The following is a 17,407-nucleotide window of genomic DNA, read 5'->3' as shown; positions in this document are numbered from 1 at the left end:
GTTTGGTCATTGATAATAATCAAGTTAAAGAGGGGGAACACTTGAAGTGAAACTGTTTTCTAGTTTGGAATTTCAGATAATGCTCTATGATCCTCAGTGTGATATATATAGCTATTTAAATATGCAGGTTTACGCCATGTATGTTCAGCATTGATGTGGAAGCCGTTATTCTGGTGTTTATGGAAAAAAAAACAAAGAAGAAGCCGTTATTCTTTTTTGATACATAGATCATATCCCTTCGAAAATCAGGATTCATGTCACATTGGCTCCAGTAACACAGTTACATATAACGTGATGTTCTTGGATCAAGTCAGTTCCCTAATATAGTGTACCAGTCCTTCAAGGTCACTGATCATATACATTCGACATTCCAGCTTGGTCCGCTCTCCTTGTCGAATGAAATACATGATTCCTTCACTTTACGTGAGTGTAGTGACAGTGAGACTAAAGGCATTGATCAGAAATTCAGAATCTTTGTGGGACCTCAGGTTATTGGGCCTGGATAATTCTGGCCCAGACATATGGGCCGGTTTCAACATCCAGTTTCATAACCCACAGTGCCGTGAACTAAAAAAATAAAGAATTATAGTACGTGTCAAGAGGTGGTAGATGTTGTTACAACTGTCGTCTATTGGCACGACACTTTCCACATAGTATGGACTATGGAGTCCGAATTTGTTCACCAGCATATTTGCTGGTGAAATCTACCAGCGCTATTAGAAGCCACGTGTATTATTAAAACTCCCCCATTTTCTTTTTTATGTTTTTAGAGAAACTAATCAAAAATATATATCCAAAAAACCAATAAGGAAATAACGATTTCCTCCAAGATTTTTGTCTCCAAAATATTGGCGTACTCTCTCCCCACTTCCCCCCAACTTTCGTTCTCTTCTTTAGTCCCTTTCTTCTCCACTCTAAAATGAAAAAAACTTAAAATGAACATTATGGTAAGTTCTTGCATCTTCTTTTGATCGCGGGTGAGCACTGGAGGTTTGTGCCATCCTCGGAAAGGATAGAGTTATGGAGTTCAAATGAAAGGCTTATGGAGTTAGTACGTGGATATAATTTTGATGACACGTAAGTTAACATGACCTTACGATGCATTTCAAGTGAAGGAGAACAAATTCTAGGTGCTTTATGGTCAACATGAATAATGCAATGCCGAACCTTAGAAGGCTATGAAGCAGATCAACAACAGATTTCCTTGGGTTTAGTATGCCTTTTATGGTTTTACTATACCTTAATGGAGACATGTCTCGACATTACAATTGATCTATTTTGCAGAGCTTTCCATTAATTTTAGTTCTCCATTAGACTTAAAATTAGGTATCATTATATGAAGAACTCATGTACACCAAGTCACCAACCTTGGCATAAACCTTCTCACAAATAAATAAACAGTAAGAAAGATATAGGTCGTTGTCTGTCATCTTTTATTATTTGGTCATTTTAGCTTTTATTGACATTTCACAATCTAATTCAATTAATAAAATAGGTAACTGGCAACAAAACAAGAAACAACATCTGACTACACCAAAAGAAATGACCACAAATTCTCGTATGCACCGGGCAATCTGGCTTCATAGACTCAATAGATAACTGTTCATCTGGTATGTGGTCTGGTTACGAAAAAATGGCCGATTACATACTTGTACTATATATTTTCACAATCAGTTCTTCGGAGGTCATTGTATTAGTTTAAAACTATGAATAGCATCTAAACATGCATCGTCATTGCCTTTTGCATGTGTTTGAACCAATAATCCAAAAGTCAATAATCTAGGAGTTAATTAACACTTCGCTAGACCAAGTGCTTTGCTGAGGGAAATTGTCATTGCCCTTTGTGTTTGAACTAAAGCATGTTTAAGTGAAGCAAGTATACGAAAGTGACCAGCTTCAATGCTTCATGAAAGTTGATACAGGAAGAGCTTTAAAAAGGGATTAACCTCCTAAAATAGGTTTTGCACCTGCAGCAACTGCCTACGACTGATTTGTTGGGTATTAACCTATTTTTATTTGAATTGTCAGCGTTCATTATTTGTTTTTATAAATTGATTCAATGAAAACAGAAGAGTGGAGAAGAAAAGAAGAAGAGGGATGGAGGGAGACAACGGATGTCGGAGGGAAGTGGGGAGAAAATCTTGGAGGAAATGGTTATTTCTTTACTAGTTTTTTGGATATATTTTTAGTTAGTTTTTCTAAAATAGAAAAAAGAAAAAAGAAAAAATGGGAGTTTTAGTAATACACGTGGGCTCCTACTAGCGCTGGTAGATTTCACCAACAAATATGCTGGTGAACAAATTCGGACTCCATAGTATGTATCGTGAAGAGTGATTTTTTGTTCCCAGCGTTGGTTCCTCCAAGCGCTCCAAGGGAATTATCAGCCACACACGTTTCATTTTTTCCACAAAAAAACAAAAAAAGGGTAGTTACAACCTTGCACAAAATCCTCATAAGTCATGACTAATAATTAAAAAGAAAATAAAACAAAACAAAAAATAGGAATCAAAATATGAAAAACACGATGGATACATTAAGAACAAGCTAACAAGAAGATGATATTATTATTATTAACACGTTTTTGTAGGAAGAAGAAATACACACGTTTGTTGGTTTATTCCACTTTACATTTTCTTTATTTCTTATTTTTATTTCCTTTATGAGGGACAAACTAGTAAAATTGGAAATTTTGAGGATTTTGTGCATGTTGTAACTTCCCTGTTTTTTTTGGAAAAGATGAGACGTGTAGGACTCAAAATCTCCTTGGAGCAGTTTGGAGGAACCAAGGCTGGGAGCAAAAAAATCACTTTGTAGTGAATGATGACCAACAATTTAGGAAGACATGGCCCATTATTATTATTTGTAATTCCTTCAAAGACATGGGAAACATGGGAACAAAATGGTTTGAATCTTGATGAAGAACCTACGAAGACTGAAGAATCTTCAGAACCAAAGATTGATCTCGACATTGAGTCCAAGAGGTTAGATGCAGAAGAATAAAGTGTAGCAATCAAGTATCTTAAGAGGCTCTAGGAAGGAGTGAGTGAGAAAAAGAAACTTGATCAGCAAGATGTTTTATCAATGAAATGGGAAGGAGCTCAAGACAATGCAGAGGAAAAGTCCAATGTTTTTCTGGCAAACCTTAAAGAGGAGAGGAATCTTTTCAGTTCAAAACAAGATTTTTTTTCAAAACCTCTTAAGATGATCGAGAAACATTGGAGGTGGAAACGAAAGTTGATTAGCAAGATGTTTCATCAATGAAATTGGAAGGAGCTCAAGACAATGCAGAGCAAGTGTCTAATGTTTTTCTGGCAGACCTTGGGATGGGGTTGGGCAGTGTGGTTCGGTGGTTCACACAAAAGATGGAGGCTACTTAGCCATGGTAAATCTTTTCACTGCAGAGGTATCAAGAAAAGAAACTCCAAAGCTTGCGATGCAGCTCTCAAAACCATTTGTTCTTCCATATCTGAATGGTCAGGAATGGTTTTGAGGTCTTTCAGATGATGGCATTTGTTGGGACTGAACAATTGAGCTCTGATGTACTTTCTTTAATGCCCAATACTGAACTGAATGGCAAAATAGCAAAACGGATTGCTTATGAAGGTATTGGTTTGGCTGTTATTCGAGGAATGGACAAAAAAGATTCTCATTCAAGTCCGGCTCGTACTGTTGAAACAATAAAAATCATGGCTACTGTGATGAATACATTAAGGAGAAAGTGGATGCCATCTGATATTAGGTATGTACCTGCGGAACCATATATGATGGATGAAATGCTAGCATTCTCCATGTAAGCGATAGAGGCTGCAGTAGTTGAAGCACTCCAAATTCAGGCTGGCTTGGCAGAAAAAGAACCTTATCATGTGCATCCAAGTGTTTGGAAGTTGGGTAATACAACAGGGGCAATTGACCCAAATCGACCCTTGGCTGCTGGCGTTCCACTCGAAAAGTGGTTAGAGTTGTGTACAACAAGGATAAAGGGTGAGAAATGTAATGAAGCAGCTCTTATGGTATTAGCAGTTGTTCAATTTAGGGATCCAATGAAACAATATGAGGCAGTGGGAGGCCCACTAGTTGTACTAATCTAGGCTACCCGAGCAGAAGCCACACATGTGAAAGATGGTGACATGGTGATGTTCAAATTGGAGAAAGTATATGTTGGAGGGTTAAACCTTTGTAATGGAGAAATCTGGAATGCTGAGAAGCAACATTTAACAACCAAGCAATGGTTGCTGGCTCACGGATTGGGAAAGGCAGGAAAGGTAAGCAAACCTGTACATGAAAAGACTAATGAGATGCTATGGTCTATGGCGTTGTCTATCTTGGACGATGGGTTGCCCAAGCCTATGTTACTCAAGCCTTGGCGACTATCAGATGTGATGTTAGACAAATAGAAGGTATGAGTCTTGATTTGGTATAGAAACTTTTAATATATGTTCTAGTCTTTCATACTAGTATTCACATAAGTTACAATTATGTAAATTGCTCTAAGATTTTCTTTGTGGATTTGATAGATTGAATCCCTACGGCTAACAAATCCTTTTGATTGACAACATGTTCAAAGTTGACTGCCGAGGCTTCAAGACATGTACTAAGCTTTCTATACTTATGGCAAAACAACTTCGTTTATATTGGCCCAGTTTTTTGTTGCTCATGTCTCCTCTTTGGGAATTAAATCAATGAAGTTAGCGTTCAATCCCCTAGAACCACGGGCGGTTGTTTTTTAAAGTTAGGGGCTATGGGTCCTGTCCTGCTGTAGCTCCATCCGTCTGGAATAGTAATATGAAGAACAAATGATTGCATGGCATTACAAAAATAAGCTTTTATAATGCTCCATCTATTAGGGTAAAAACGTCCTTGAAACCCCTCAGGGTCAGGGGAGCTATTGGTGGGCATGACAACATTATCAGTTTTGTTTAATTCATAGCAAAATGTTTTTTTTTTCTTGGTAAGTGAGTATATATTAAAACTTGAAACAAAATACAAAAGGTGTTGTATAGGGTGGCCAACATAACCATAAATGAGTACGGTGTATAATATAAATTTAAAATCTATAGAAAAGCTAAAAAGGTGCCTCCCACTTGTGTAACCAAACTGGTCGACCATCAGTGGTAGACGCCTCATTCTCAGTTAGTGTGGTACCCTGTTTTGCAAGTAAAATCAGCTATGAAGTTTCCCTCTCTCCAAATTGTTGAGATTCTCCACCTATGCAAGTTCTCAGTGCATGTTAGCCATCTCAGGCATGTTAGCCATTTAGGTTGCAGCATCCATGACACCGATCCAGTTTCAAAAGCTCGAGCTGCTGCTCTAGAGTCGGTTTTGATCCAGATTTTTCTCCACCCCTTTCAAAGTGCTGCCTTAACACCTACAAGGATGGCCATACACTCAGCTCTGTAGTTATCTCCATGACCTATGTTCATGTTGAGTGCATGTGTAAGAGAATTGGCCTCTGCTTCCTATGAAGGAGACGCCAGTGCCAGAGGGTCCAGGATTTCCCATTGATGCACCATCTGTGTTAAGTTTTTAAGTTTGATTGTATCTGGCTCGGGTGGGATCCAATTATAGTGTTTAACTTGTGGTGGGATCCAATTACAATCCAATAGCAAAATGTTTGACTTGACTTCTATTATATATTCTCTATTCCTCTTATCTAAAAAGCAAATATGGTGGAACCATGAACCATTAACCATAGTGTGTGCTTATCCTTTCAGTTACTAGACAATGTTTCATCGCATAAGATAGAAGTTATAACTCTAGTTTTAAAAAGAAAAGTTCAAATTCTGATTGGGCAGAGCAATGCTAGCTTGATGGGACTCTGGGAGGAAATCTTCCTTGGTATTTCTATAATGTTGTAGCATTCAAGAGTTGGCTAAAAGAACTTAATCTTCCATTTTAGTACAGGGACATCAGTGTATGGTATGAGAGTATGACCATTTTCCATCAGTATCATGTAGTATGGTAATATGGCTTGGGTATACACGGTATATTTTTAACAACTGCTTTTGTGAATGAGAGACTCAAAACTAACTAGCTCCTCGATCTGGTGTTTGTTTGCAACTTTGGATATATGCTATCCAACGGAGGGATGCACAAAAGCACAATTCCCATAGTTATCACATCTTGCTGCGTTATCACCCCCTTAAGGAAGGTCTTCTCGATCACCGGCCAGTGGAGTTCAAAGTTAAAAATAAAGATTGATCTGAATTATATGTAGTCTCATCACTTAACTAGCTATATTATAAAGGGTTAACTAGCGCGCACACACACACACACCCCGCTAGATGACCAATTAGAATTTCCCCCCACTAGATAGGAAATTAGGGTCTCTCCCCTAAACACACGGTCAACTAAACTTGGGTTGGCCGTTAACTTTCAAATCAAGCAACTGAAAATGACACAAATGCCCTTATTATTTTCAAAAAGAAAAAGTTTAATTTTACTTAGGTGGGGGCAGTTGTGTCATTATCAGTTATTTGATCTAAAAGTTAATAGGGGGTAATACTAGTTAACCCTATTATAAATATCATGATTCTAGATCGAAAACATTTTTTTTTGAAATTGGTTATGGGGTTGAGGCAGACTTGTTGATTAAACTTTAAAGAGTTACATATACCTCCCCAAGAGTATGATCATTGGAGGGACGGGAGAATCCTTACTACAATAATAATAGGCTAGCTCGAAGCCTTACAATCATGAGAAACTCATGAACATAACCCACTCGGGTACATACACAAAGACTTAACAACATAAAAACATCTAATGTCTGCCACCAAACAAAAATTTATCCCTTAAGACCGGGTGATCATTCCTTAGGTGTTTATGTGCGTGTTCAAAGTCATAGAAAAAGGTCCCACATTCACCACAAGTATATGTTAGACTAAGATTATCATCCAAAATTTCTTTGATATATCCATCAAGGTTTTTACCTTTATATCTTACCTTGGAAGCTTGCTTAATCATAGCTAAGGTAGAACTAATTTCACCAGCTAAATGCCCCCTGACCACACAAGGAGAGGGTTTCTTGGTAGTTTTCTTTGACTTTACCGTAGTCCATTCTTCATCAGCTTGAAAACATTAATCTAGGCATTCTCTCATTTCTTTTACTTCCATTGGAGTAATTGTCCGCCAGTGTGCTAATATGGAATAAGAGGTCACAATGAACAAACGAAATGTGTACTAAGCTGAGAGCCTAGGAGTAAGAAGAAAGTGAAAGAATAGTATGCACAAGTTGCAGCTTCCGCAATATTATTTTCTCAGATAAATACAGACTCAGATAAATACATACTAGCATATTCTTGCAATTGCGAGGGTTGGTGTGATGAAATGTGTGATGTGGAAAATCTACTGGCCGGTGATCGAGGTTTATTGTATGAGAGATTAATCAGATTATATCTATGTACTCTTGAAGCTGGGTTGTTCTCTCTAAGTCCCTATGGTATTTTTATATATTGTTGATTTCATTTTTTTCCCCTTTTTATTAAATTAAACTTGGTTCTACATGTATGGGATGCCATTTGTTTCTAAGAATCATTGGCTCCTAATTCTATTCAATTCAATTGGTGTAGTAATAAGGCAAATGATAGGGAGAAATCTAGTTTGGTCATCATTGATTTGGCACGTATCTCGAAAAACAAAGAACAAAACAAAAAGTGATAACAGTGAATAGTAAAAAAATTTCATGGCAAATGATAAAAAGAGAGCACTTGGGCGCCATCCGTTAGATTAGTCTGCTGGTTCGTATTCTAAGATGACCACGTGGCAAGTGAGAAAAAAAAAAAGAAAATAAATTTGACAGAGGCAATATTGAACTCCTAAAAAACAAAAAATAAAAAATTGTAATACAATAATTAGGACTTGTGGAGTAGGTTATTGCATGTTTGTCCTAATTATTTGTAATACTCGTTATCAATAAAATTTTTACTTAAATAAAAACATTTATTATAATCTCACTTGAAATTGAAATATGTAATAAGAAAAAAAAATTACAACCAAAAAACAAAAAAAACAAAAAACTATCTATTTTCATCTTATTCTTTTGGATATATTCATGAGTTTGATTACTAGACACTTGGCTAAAAGAAACAATACAAAATGGAGAAAAAAAAAATAGAAAATAGAAAATTATAATCTTCTTAACTAAATGTCCTTATACTTGATTCTTGGAAGTTATTCTCTTCTTAGCTTCTTCCTTGTTCTTCATGTTCCTAAAAACTCAATTCAAACTCTTCTTACTAAAATTTTACACCGCACCGTTCTTCATGTTTAGAAATCCACCATACCATGTGTTTTTGTTCCTATTTTAGAATATTTCACAATACTGATAATTTTCCATTTTTCTTACAGCGTTACTACCACAAAATCAACAGAAAGAACCGTCGCACACATCGCACTCACAAGGCCGAAAAATACCTCATCACCCAGAGGGCGGCACAAAACCAACGCCTCAGAACGAAGCAGCCGACTTACCTGCACGTGCAATCGCAAATAGAATAGCTTGAGAGAAGCCGGCAAAGAACAACAAATGAACTAGCAGAACTAGAAACAACAGTGGAACTAGCGGAACTAGAAGAAGCTGGAGAAGGAGTGGTAGCTCTAGAAATAGATCGTAACCAAGTCGGATAATTGTCACCAGATAAAAGAGGAGAGACGAGAATAGCCAGGGGCGGCTCATGGCAATCGGGGGCCCTATGCAAAGTTCCAATAAAATTGTTACATCTTATAGATCGATATGATTTGTTTACGTTATTTCATATGAATGCAAACGCTTAGTTTATTTAACAAAAAATTTAGAAGATAACAATTATTGTAAAAATTGATTCTAATATTTTCTTTTTTCTTTCTTGAATAGTCTCCCCCACAAACATTTTTTTTTATAACAAAATTTTTAGAAGATAACAATTATTGTAAAAATTAATCCTAACATTTTCTTTTTTCTTTCTTGAATAGTCTCCCCACAAATATTTTTTTTTTAAAAAAAATATAGAAGATAACAATTATTGTCAAAATTGATCCTAACATTTTCTTTATTCTTTCTTGAATAGTCTCTTCACAAATTTTTTTTTATTGAATTTTATTGATAAAAAGAACATAAATACAAAGTGAAATAGAAACATAGGAGTGTTATGAGGGAGATCTTCACATATAGAGAGATCTAAGACAAAACACCATAAATACATGAGGAAGAGTGGAAGAATAAAAAAATGTTCTACACCTATAACATCATAGCAGATCATGGCCAAACAACAATGTCACAAACTTGAAATTTCAATAGATTTATTTAACAAAGAATTACACAAGAGAGAGAGAGAGAGAACTCTACACCAAATTAAACAATATAGAAAAACCAAATAAGGCAATAGAATGATAGAAATAATATTGAAGTGTTGGCTTGAATTTGATAAATTGTCATAGGGTGTTGAAGAAGTTTAATTAGTTATGGAGGCGTGCCTGTTTATTTATTGGAGAATGCAAAAACGCTAGGGAAACGAAGGGGGTTTAATGCAATTTTATAATTTCCAATTTTTCAATGTAAAATCGTTTATCTAACGGATTAAAATAAATGAAAAACAAATAGTGAGTTTTTTTTTCACAATAAAACAATAATAGAGTTAGGATTGTAGGTGGGCTAGGATATATTAGGCCCCTTAGACTGCGGGCCCTAAGCGGCTGCTTATTTTGCTATAGGGTAGAACTGTCCCTGAGAATAGTTGTGGGACTATCTGAGTGGTGGACAAAGAAAGGGTCGTCAGAACCTGGAGGAGAGTCATTATTGGTGTTCGAGGCATCAGCCATTGAGAATTGAGAGGAGGCAGAAGGTTAGAGCGGTTAGGGTTAGGGTTTGGATCGAAATTAGGCTGATACCATGATAAATTAGAGAGAGAGATTTGAGAATATTTACTTGATTGATTTCTAATGAGATTACAATTGTTTATATAGAGATTACAAATTTCTAAAAAGGAACAAAAACAAACAGTGCGGTAGATTTCTAAACATGATGCGAGGCGCGTGCACGCTCTAATTGTGCTTTGAATAGAGCGCGTGCGTGCTCTGCACTCTGATGTGAAGAACAACTTCTAATACTCCCAAAGTTATATTATTTTATACGAGTGTGATGCTTGTAAATTATTCTTAGAAACAAATTCTTTACTTCACTTTATTAATTAGTATAATGCACTATAAATTCACACGTTTTTCATCAATATAAATGATATAATTCCTATATATGTTTTTCGTTCCATCTATTTGCTTAACAAAAGTTACTGTTTGTTAATGAACTGAACCTGTTAGCCAATTTTCAATACAAAAGTTATGCCTTAGCTTGTAATTTTGCATGTTACTGCTTGCATGCCTGTAAAGGGGCATTTTGGTATTTCCTTTACATACAAAGGGAGAGATGGAGAACGGATTAGAATATGGTTAAGACCGAGTTCGTTGAGGAGTAAACTGCCTACGTATCTTCTCTGGATTCTGGGGGGAGAGAAGAATCAGGTCTGACATAGTTCATATGGAGAGTATTTATAGGTGATCCAAGTGAATCCTCACCCAACACGTGTAAAGAACAACACAAATGTAGGGTCAAGATTATGGAGGCATGTGAGAATTGTGTTTATAGGTCTGCTGTAATGATGGGGATTAGTAGCCTGGCTTAGTAGCTTGCAGCAGTGGTCAGTAACTGGCGGCAGTAATTTGCGTACGTGTAGATTCCTTCATGATTGCTTCTAGAAGATGAGATGAGTCACGCTATAGATCGGTCTGTATGATGATACGAACTGTTCTGGAGTGATCTCGTAGCGTGTTGATGCGAGCTAGTGACACAGGTTGGCGAGGTGTATCAGAGATCGGTGCGGTATTTCCACCATGTTGATCACGTGCCTGATATTCCTGAAGGAGAATATCACTCCCTTACACAGCCCCCTCTCAGTAGGTCGCGCCGCTAATTGAAACGAGTTGCTGAGAGAACACATTAGCGCGTGTGGAGCATGGCGGAAGAAAGAAGCTGGTAGAAGTAGAAATACCCAGCGAATTGTGGGGATCGCTCCATGCTATCTGGTGATCTGATTGGTGAAACATCTTACACGTGGACAACACGTGAGTGGATCTGAGCAGTTGTAGAGAAAATGTGCCGCCCATTTTTATGATTTGAAAAGACAAGACAACTTGTTGGAAGCCGAGCGGCTAGGGATAGGGTGCCATCATAACGCCTTGGGAACTGGAGGGGCGGTTATACAAAACTACGCTGGCTCTCTAAAACACCATTTTGTTGCTTCGCTTTGCAGAAAAACTCACTACACCCAGTTTTGTCATGTTAGTTTTCTGTCATTGTTGATCTTCTACTCTTTGCTATGTTCTTGCTCTTAGATATTAAGTTGTTAGGTCATTCGTTTAGCTGCTTGTGGCTAAAATTGTGAGAGACAAGAGAGAAATGTTTGACTCAGACGACACGCGATCTAATGAAGTTCGCGAAGTTTCTCTTGGTTGGGATGATATGGAGGAAGAGAAGGAAGAGTTGGTGTGTGGGGTGAGCGAGGGTGGTGATGAAGATAATGAAGTTGAGGATGTTGAGAGTGGGGAAGATAAGGCCCGATCTGCGTCTGTGGTTGCTGAAGCTAGCATTTCAGGTCGCGGTGAGAGATCGTCTTCTAGCGGGCTACCTCCTAGGGCTGTAGACAGACACGCTTTGAGGGCATTCCCCTATTTGAGGGAAACATATGGGATAACCGTAAGCGGTCTGGAGATCCATGTGCCCGACCAGGACGATCAGGTCTATAGTGATAGGTACACCCCACCGAACTATGGGGTTATAATCTATGAGGGGTAGCTGAGGGCGTACATGCGATACCATTCTCTAAGCTGGTTTGTGAGTTCTTGAACCGTTGTGGCAAACCGCCTGTTCAGTTTGTGGGTACACGTGGCGGTTGTTCAAGGTGTTTGACCTGTTGAACGCTAGTGGTGAATTCCGGATAGAGGTCGCTGATATTATTGAACATTTCTCAGTAAAGTGATCTTGGGTGCTTAACTTTAGCTTGCAAACTCGAGCTAAGTTGTCGAGCATTCTGGATGGTGTGAGTAACGAGTCTTGGGATAAAAGACTGTTGCTGCTTGTTGGAAACTACTGTGCGGGGGTTCAGTGTGGAAAATAAAATATGCAACTTTACTGGTGGGTACCAGTACACTATCTGAGAATTTTGATCTTGTGTTGGTTGATTTTGTACTGATATTACTATTTCGTTGTCTGTGCAGATATCGCCCTAGAAAAGAAGACAAGCCGAGAGGTGATTGAGAAGTTCGCTAGGTTGACGCGAGATGAGAAACAAGCGAAGCTTCTGGAAGTTGCGCATTTCTTTAAGGAATGGGGAGGACCTGCGATTAGAGAGAAGAGGGAAGTGCAAAAGAAAAGGGCGCGGGGTAAGGTGAGTGGGAAAGCATCGAGGAAGCATGTGATGGAAAAGTGTAAGAGTGATTTGGTGATGAGGGAAGATAAGAACCGAGGCCGTGCTGGGGTGAAGCGATCCGCTGGAGGTGCTGGTGCGTCTGGGTCTGGAGTTGGGAAGGGTCAAGATGACGCTCCGTTCGACTTGGATGACGTCCTCTTTGAAATCCCTGAGCGAAGTCGCTTGCCAACGAGGAAGGGTAGCGATCCGGAGTCTCGCCCTGCCAAGGTTGCGAGGGTAGTTGAGACCGCACTGGGGGGTGGTGTTGGAGTTGGTGGTAAAGGGCGAATTGGGGGGAGGGTGGCTCGTAGTTCGAGGGCTACACCGATGCCCAACTTCAGCGTGCTGGGTGAGGATACCACGGAGGTCACTCTGACCAAGGTCGATAGAGATACTTCCGAGAAGATGAAGGGGAAGGCTGTTATGAAAGAGACTGGCAAAGGTCACTCCAGTGGTGGGAAAGACGAACTGGAGCGCAATCTGATGTATGTGGATGACGTGTCTGGCAAAAAATACTATGTGAAGAGGTCGGACTGTAGCTACAAATCCACACCTATCGCTGCTTGTTTGTTGGAGGGAATAACGTTGGACGGTGATAGGAAGGACTTGGATTCGAAGGAGCTAGAGTCGAATCTGAGGGGGATGGATAAGGCGTTGTGCCTAGTGAGTAGCTCTTGTGCTATGAATTGTCTGCTTTATTGTGCTTTATGTTATTAGTTGATGTTAATGTGGGGGATCTTGAAGCGAGTTATCGCGGTGATCGCTAGGTACCGAAATTAAAGATGATTGCGCTTGATTATTTGAAGCTAGAAAAGACTGAGGTCGAGTCGTTGAGGGACGAACTCACGACTCTTCGAGAAGTTGAGCAGTCTGAGAAGAAGGAGCTGGATGCTTTGAGGACAGAACTGACGTCGCTGACGCTGGAGAAGACGTCAGCTATCAATGAATCGGTCGGGCTGAGGCATGAAGTGGACGACCTGAAGAAAAAGGTAGCTACCGCAAACGCTTATGCTGAAAAATGCAAAACTACCGCGCTGTAGGTGAAGGATGCCTATCTTACGATCCGTGCTGAGATAGATGAGCTGGAGAAAAAATAGTATGATTTGCAAGAGGAACAAGAACGTGGGGCTCTGGGCAATCGTGGAGGCGAGCCACTCGAAGATGCTAGCACTGTTCCCGAAGTTGTGCTTCCTTCGTCTATTGATGTGGTGGTTGAGCAGCCTTCAGTTTAGAGCAACCTGGACAGGACCGTGATTGATGCAGCGGTAGCGACTTCTGGTGACCCGAGCTCTTCTCAAGTTTTGGATGTTCTATTCACTGAAAGCTTTGACCACGTTGTTTAAGGATGATCCTTTGAATTTGTGTTTGTATGTGGCCTTTAGCCTTGAAACAATAGAGCTGGTTTCCCGGGGCAAACCTGGGCAGTTCGTTTTTCTTTATGTTTGTGACAATGATGACTGGTGGCTAACCGAGCTAGATTTCCTGAGTAGACTCAGCAGTTCGGTTAGTCGGCGAACTACGGCTGAACTGTGGTTGGCAGTTCGCTTATTTGCTTGTATGGAAAGCATGCTGCTTACTTTGTTCAATTAGCTTTGCGTATTATATGTCTGATTGCATTTTGTAAACGTGTGACTGTTGTTGCGACTTGTTGCGAGAGTGATACAGTCTAAACGACCTGTGAATTTGTTAATCTGTCTTGCTTGTTGTTCGGTTTAAGCGTTGTAGGTTGCACATATTTTGAGGATGTATGGAGCGTTCTATAATATGTAGTTACTTGAGTTACAGTGCATGCTTGGCACGTGTAGAAATATGAGCGGTCGGGAGATATGAAATGATGGCTGCCAGGTGGCCTGCCGTTTGGCATCTCGATGCCATTATGACTTGCCTTGGGAAGAGACATTACTTGGGCATAAAAAGAACTGTTTCGAGAATCTGAAGAGTATTTGCTCGTCTCTTTCTTCACATTGCTCTGCTTTCTTAGACAGTGTTGGCCTTCTTTCCTCTACCGATCATCTCAGGTACGTGTTTTTGTTGTTTGGCTCTTTATTTGTCCTAGTTAACTTTGTTTGAGTAGCGGCTCGCTGATGATTGGTTGTGTTTGTAGATTTTAAAATGGCTAGATGTCGTGAAAAGACTACTGGTGGTAGTGAGGGGGCGAGGGAAACTTCTCCCCTAGTGATGGAGGAGATGGAATTCCGACCCCATCCTCTATGGAACCATGGTAAGCGTAAAGTTGATGTTTATGGGGCTAGGAAAGGCAAGCGTGCGAAGGTGGAGGGAAGTAGGCGACCTTGAGGTGTTGTGTCCAGGTCCCTGAGTCGTGGGAGGGATGACGACCTGGGGCGAGCTTGCGGTGATGCGGCTGGCAGATTGTCTTCTGGCTCGGGCGATGTGGGGAGCGACTTTACTACATTGGGCGTACGGGGAAGAAGCACATGGTGAAGTGTTTTGATTGTAGCTTCCACTGACCTCTATAGCGAGCTGCCTCCTGGAAGGGATAGTGCTTGATGGTGATAAAGCCGAGCTGGAGAGTGAAAGTTTGGAGACGACCCTGAAGACCACCGACGCGGCTTGTTGTTTGGTGAGTTTTCTATTTGTATCTTTTATTGTGACTTGAATGAGGATTGTTAACATTAACGTTCTTCATGCAGTTTTTGGCAGGGTATGATAGGTTGAAACGTACTATTCAGCATCCTGGTAGTAGCGATGGTGGCGTGGCTGAGCTGGCTAGGATGCGTTCTGCTTGGGAAGTCGATAAGAAGAAGCTGACATCCCTAAGGAACAAACATCAAGAGACACTGAAAGAGAAGACCGTACTGGTGAACTCAATGATGGACTGCGAATAAACCGGTAGGCGTCCGGATCGAAAAGTATGCCAGCGGTGTCAAGAGGTGGCTCACAAGGTGCAAAAGGAGTATGATCGAACTTGTGAAGATCATGGTGTGCTGGCGGAGTTGTACGTGGAGCTACTAGAGAAGCATGACCAGGAAGTTGAAGAAACCGCCACCCTTGTTGTTGCCCATGATGCGATTTATCTCCCTTCTACTAGTGCCGCTCCGAGGGATAAGCATGTTATTGCGGATGCAGGACGATGATTTTCTGGACTTCTCTTTATAAGCGTTGATGCAAGTTTTTGGATATGTTGCGATTTCTTCTCTCTGTAAAAGAGTGAAACAATAGAGCTGGTTTCTCAGGCTTGCCTGAGCAGTTCGCCTTTTGGTACAGATACTTAATGAGTTGGTTTCCACGAAAGTGGCAGCTCGATGTTTTGCAACACTTGTAAGAACTACCGATCTAGATTTCCTGGGTAAACCCAGCAGATCGGTGAATGCGCGAACTAGTTTCTGGGCTTTGGACCGGTAGTTCTATACTTCTATTGATGAATATGTATGGAATGCATTTTTTGCTTATGCTTGATTGCTTGTAGCTAGTGTTTTGTTTATGATGCTTGTGGTGTATAATTACTATGGAGCTTGAGATTTAGTTTAAGAAAGCGTTTTGCTCTCTAAGTATTGCTCAAGAGAGCGATCTCACTGAGCTGATTCTCGACTAATGAGAATTAGGGAGGCTATGAAGCCTGTTAGCTCAAGAGAGCGTATTTAGCTTACGAAAGCGTATAGCTCACTGATAGTGTTTTTAGCTGATGAGGTCGTACTGCTCACTGAGAGTGTTTTTAACCAATGAGGTCGCATCGCTTCATCGAGGCGTATTTAGCCTCGAAAAGCATACCGCCATCGAGAGGCGTATCTAGCCTCGGCGCATCGCTTCAATGAGTTGATCCTAGAAGTATAGGTCTTCAACTTAGTGAGATTTGGAGAGGCTATGAGCCTGTAAGCTCCTGATAGCGTATTTAGCCTCTAAAGGCGTACTTCTCACTGAGAGCGTTCTCACTGAGTTGATCCTAGAAGTATATGTCCTCAACTTAGTGAGATTTAGAGAGGCTATGAGCCTGTAAGCTCCTGAGAGCGTATTTAGCCTCTGAAGGCGTACTGCTCATTAAGAGCGTTCTCACAGAGTTGATCCTAGAAGTATAGGTCCTCAACTTAGTGAGATTTGGAGAGGCTATAAGCCTGTAAGCTCCTGAGAGCGTTACGCTTTCATGGAGAGCGATTTAGCCTGAAGGCGCATCGCTTCACCGAGTGTTGGATGCTATGGGAGTGCTGGAAATGTGCTTGTACTGATAAGCACCAAAAACTGTAATATTAAACCCCGAGAGACATAGCATTTTTGGTCATTTATGTGTTTAATAATCATGTAATAATTATATTTTCATACTTTTGTAGGTTTCCGCATTTAAAATGAATATAATGATAAAACATGCATCGAAGTACGGGAATACTGGAATATTTGAAGTTTCCCACTCAACCCAAGTGAAGCCCAACAAAAGCCCGACTAGAGCGAAGTTTCTAAAAAGAACAAAAAACCAAGCGAGAATGGGTCCACATATAAAGAAGCAAACAAACTTCCAAAGCTCACATCTGATAAATCTGGATACCGACATTGGCTAGTGAAACTGCCATAGCGACCCGGGCGACGAACTCTATACAAAGACAGAAAGTCGTAAAAACACCAAAATCGGCGCCGCCACTGGACACACTAAGAGGACCCACTTTGCGGGCTCAAAAGGCATGATGAGTCAGCATATGCAGGTGGCAAGTGATGGTCACAATTTAGTGCCACCTTGCAATGGGAGAAAACACGTACCAATTCAAAGCAGGTGGTTTGAATTGAAATTGGCTAAAAAACAAAACCTTAATAAGCAAAAAGACAAAAGCTAAAATTTAAAACAGGTAAAAACAAAACTTTGTTATTCAAAGTTTTGAACGTTTCAATTTGGCTAAAGACAAAAACTCAATTAATCCTTCTCCACCATCCAACCTATATATATGGGGAGGGGAGGTCTTCGATATTCTCCTTCAAAGATTCTATGCTTTAGCTATACATTAGTTTTACTTTAACGTCAGTAGTTTCATTCC

The sequence above is a fragment of the Coptis chinensis genome, chromosome 2, assembly GCF_015680905.1.
Source record: "Coptis chinensis isolate HL-2020 chromosome 2, ASM1568090v1, whole genome shotgun sequence".
Lineage (NCBI taxonomy): Eukaryota > Viridiplantae > Streptophyta > Magnoliopsida > Ranunculales > Ranunculaceae > Coptis > Coptis chinensis.
This window is presented reverse-complemented; position numbering follows the sequence as displayed.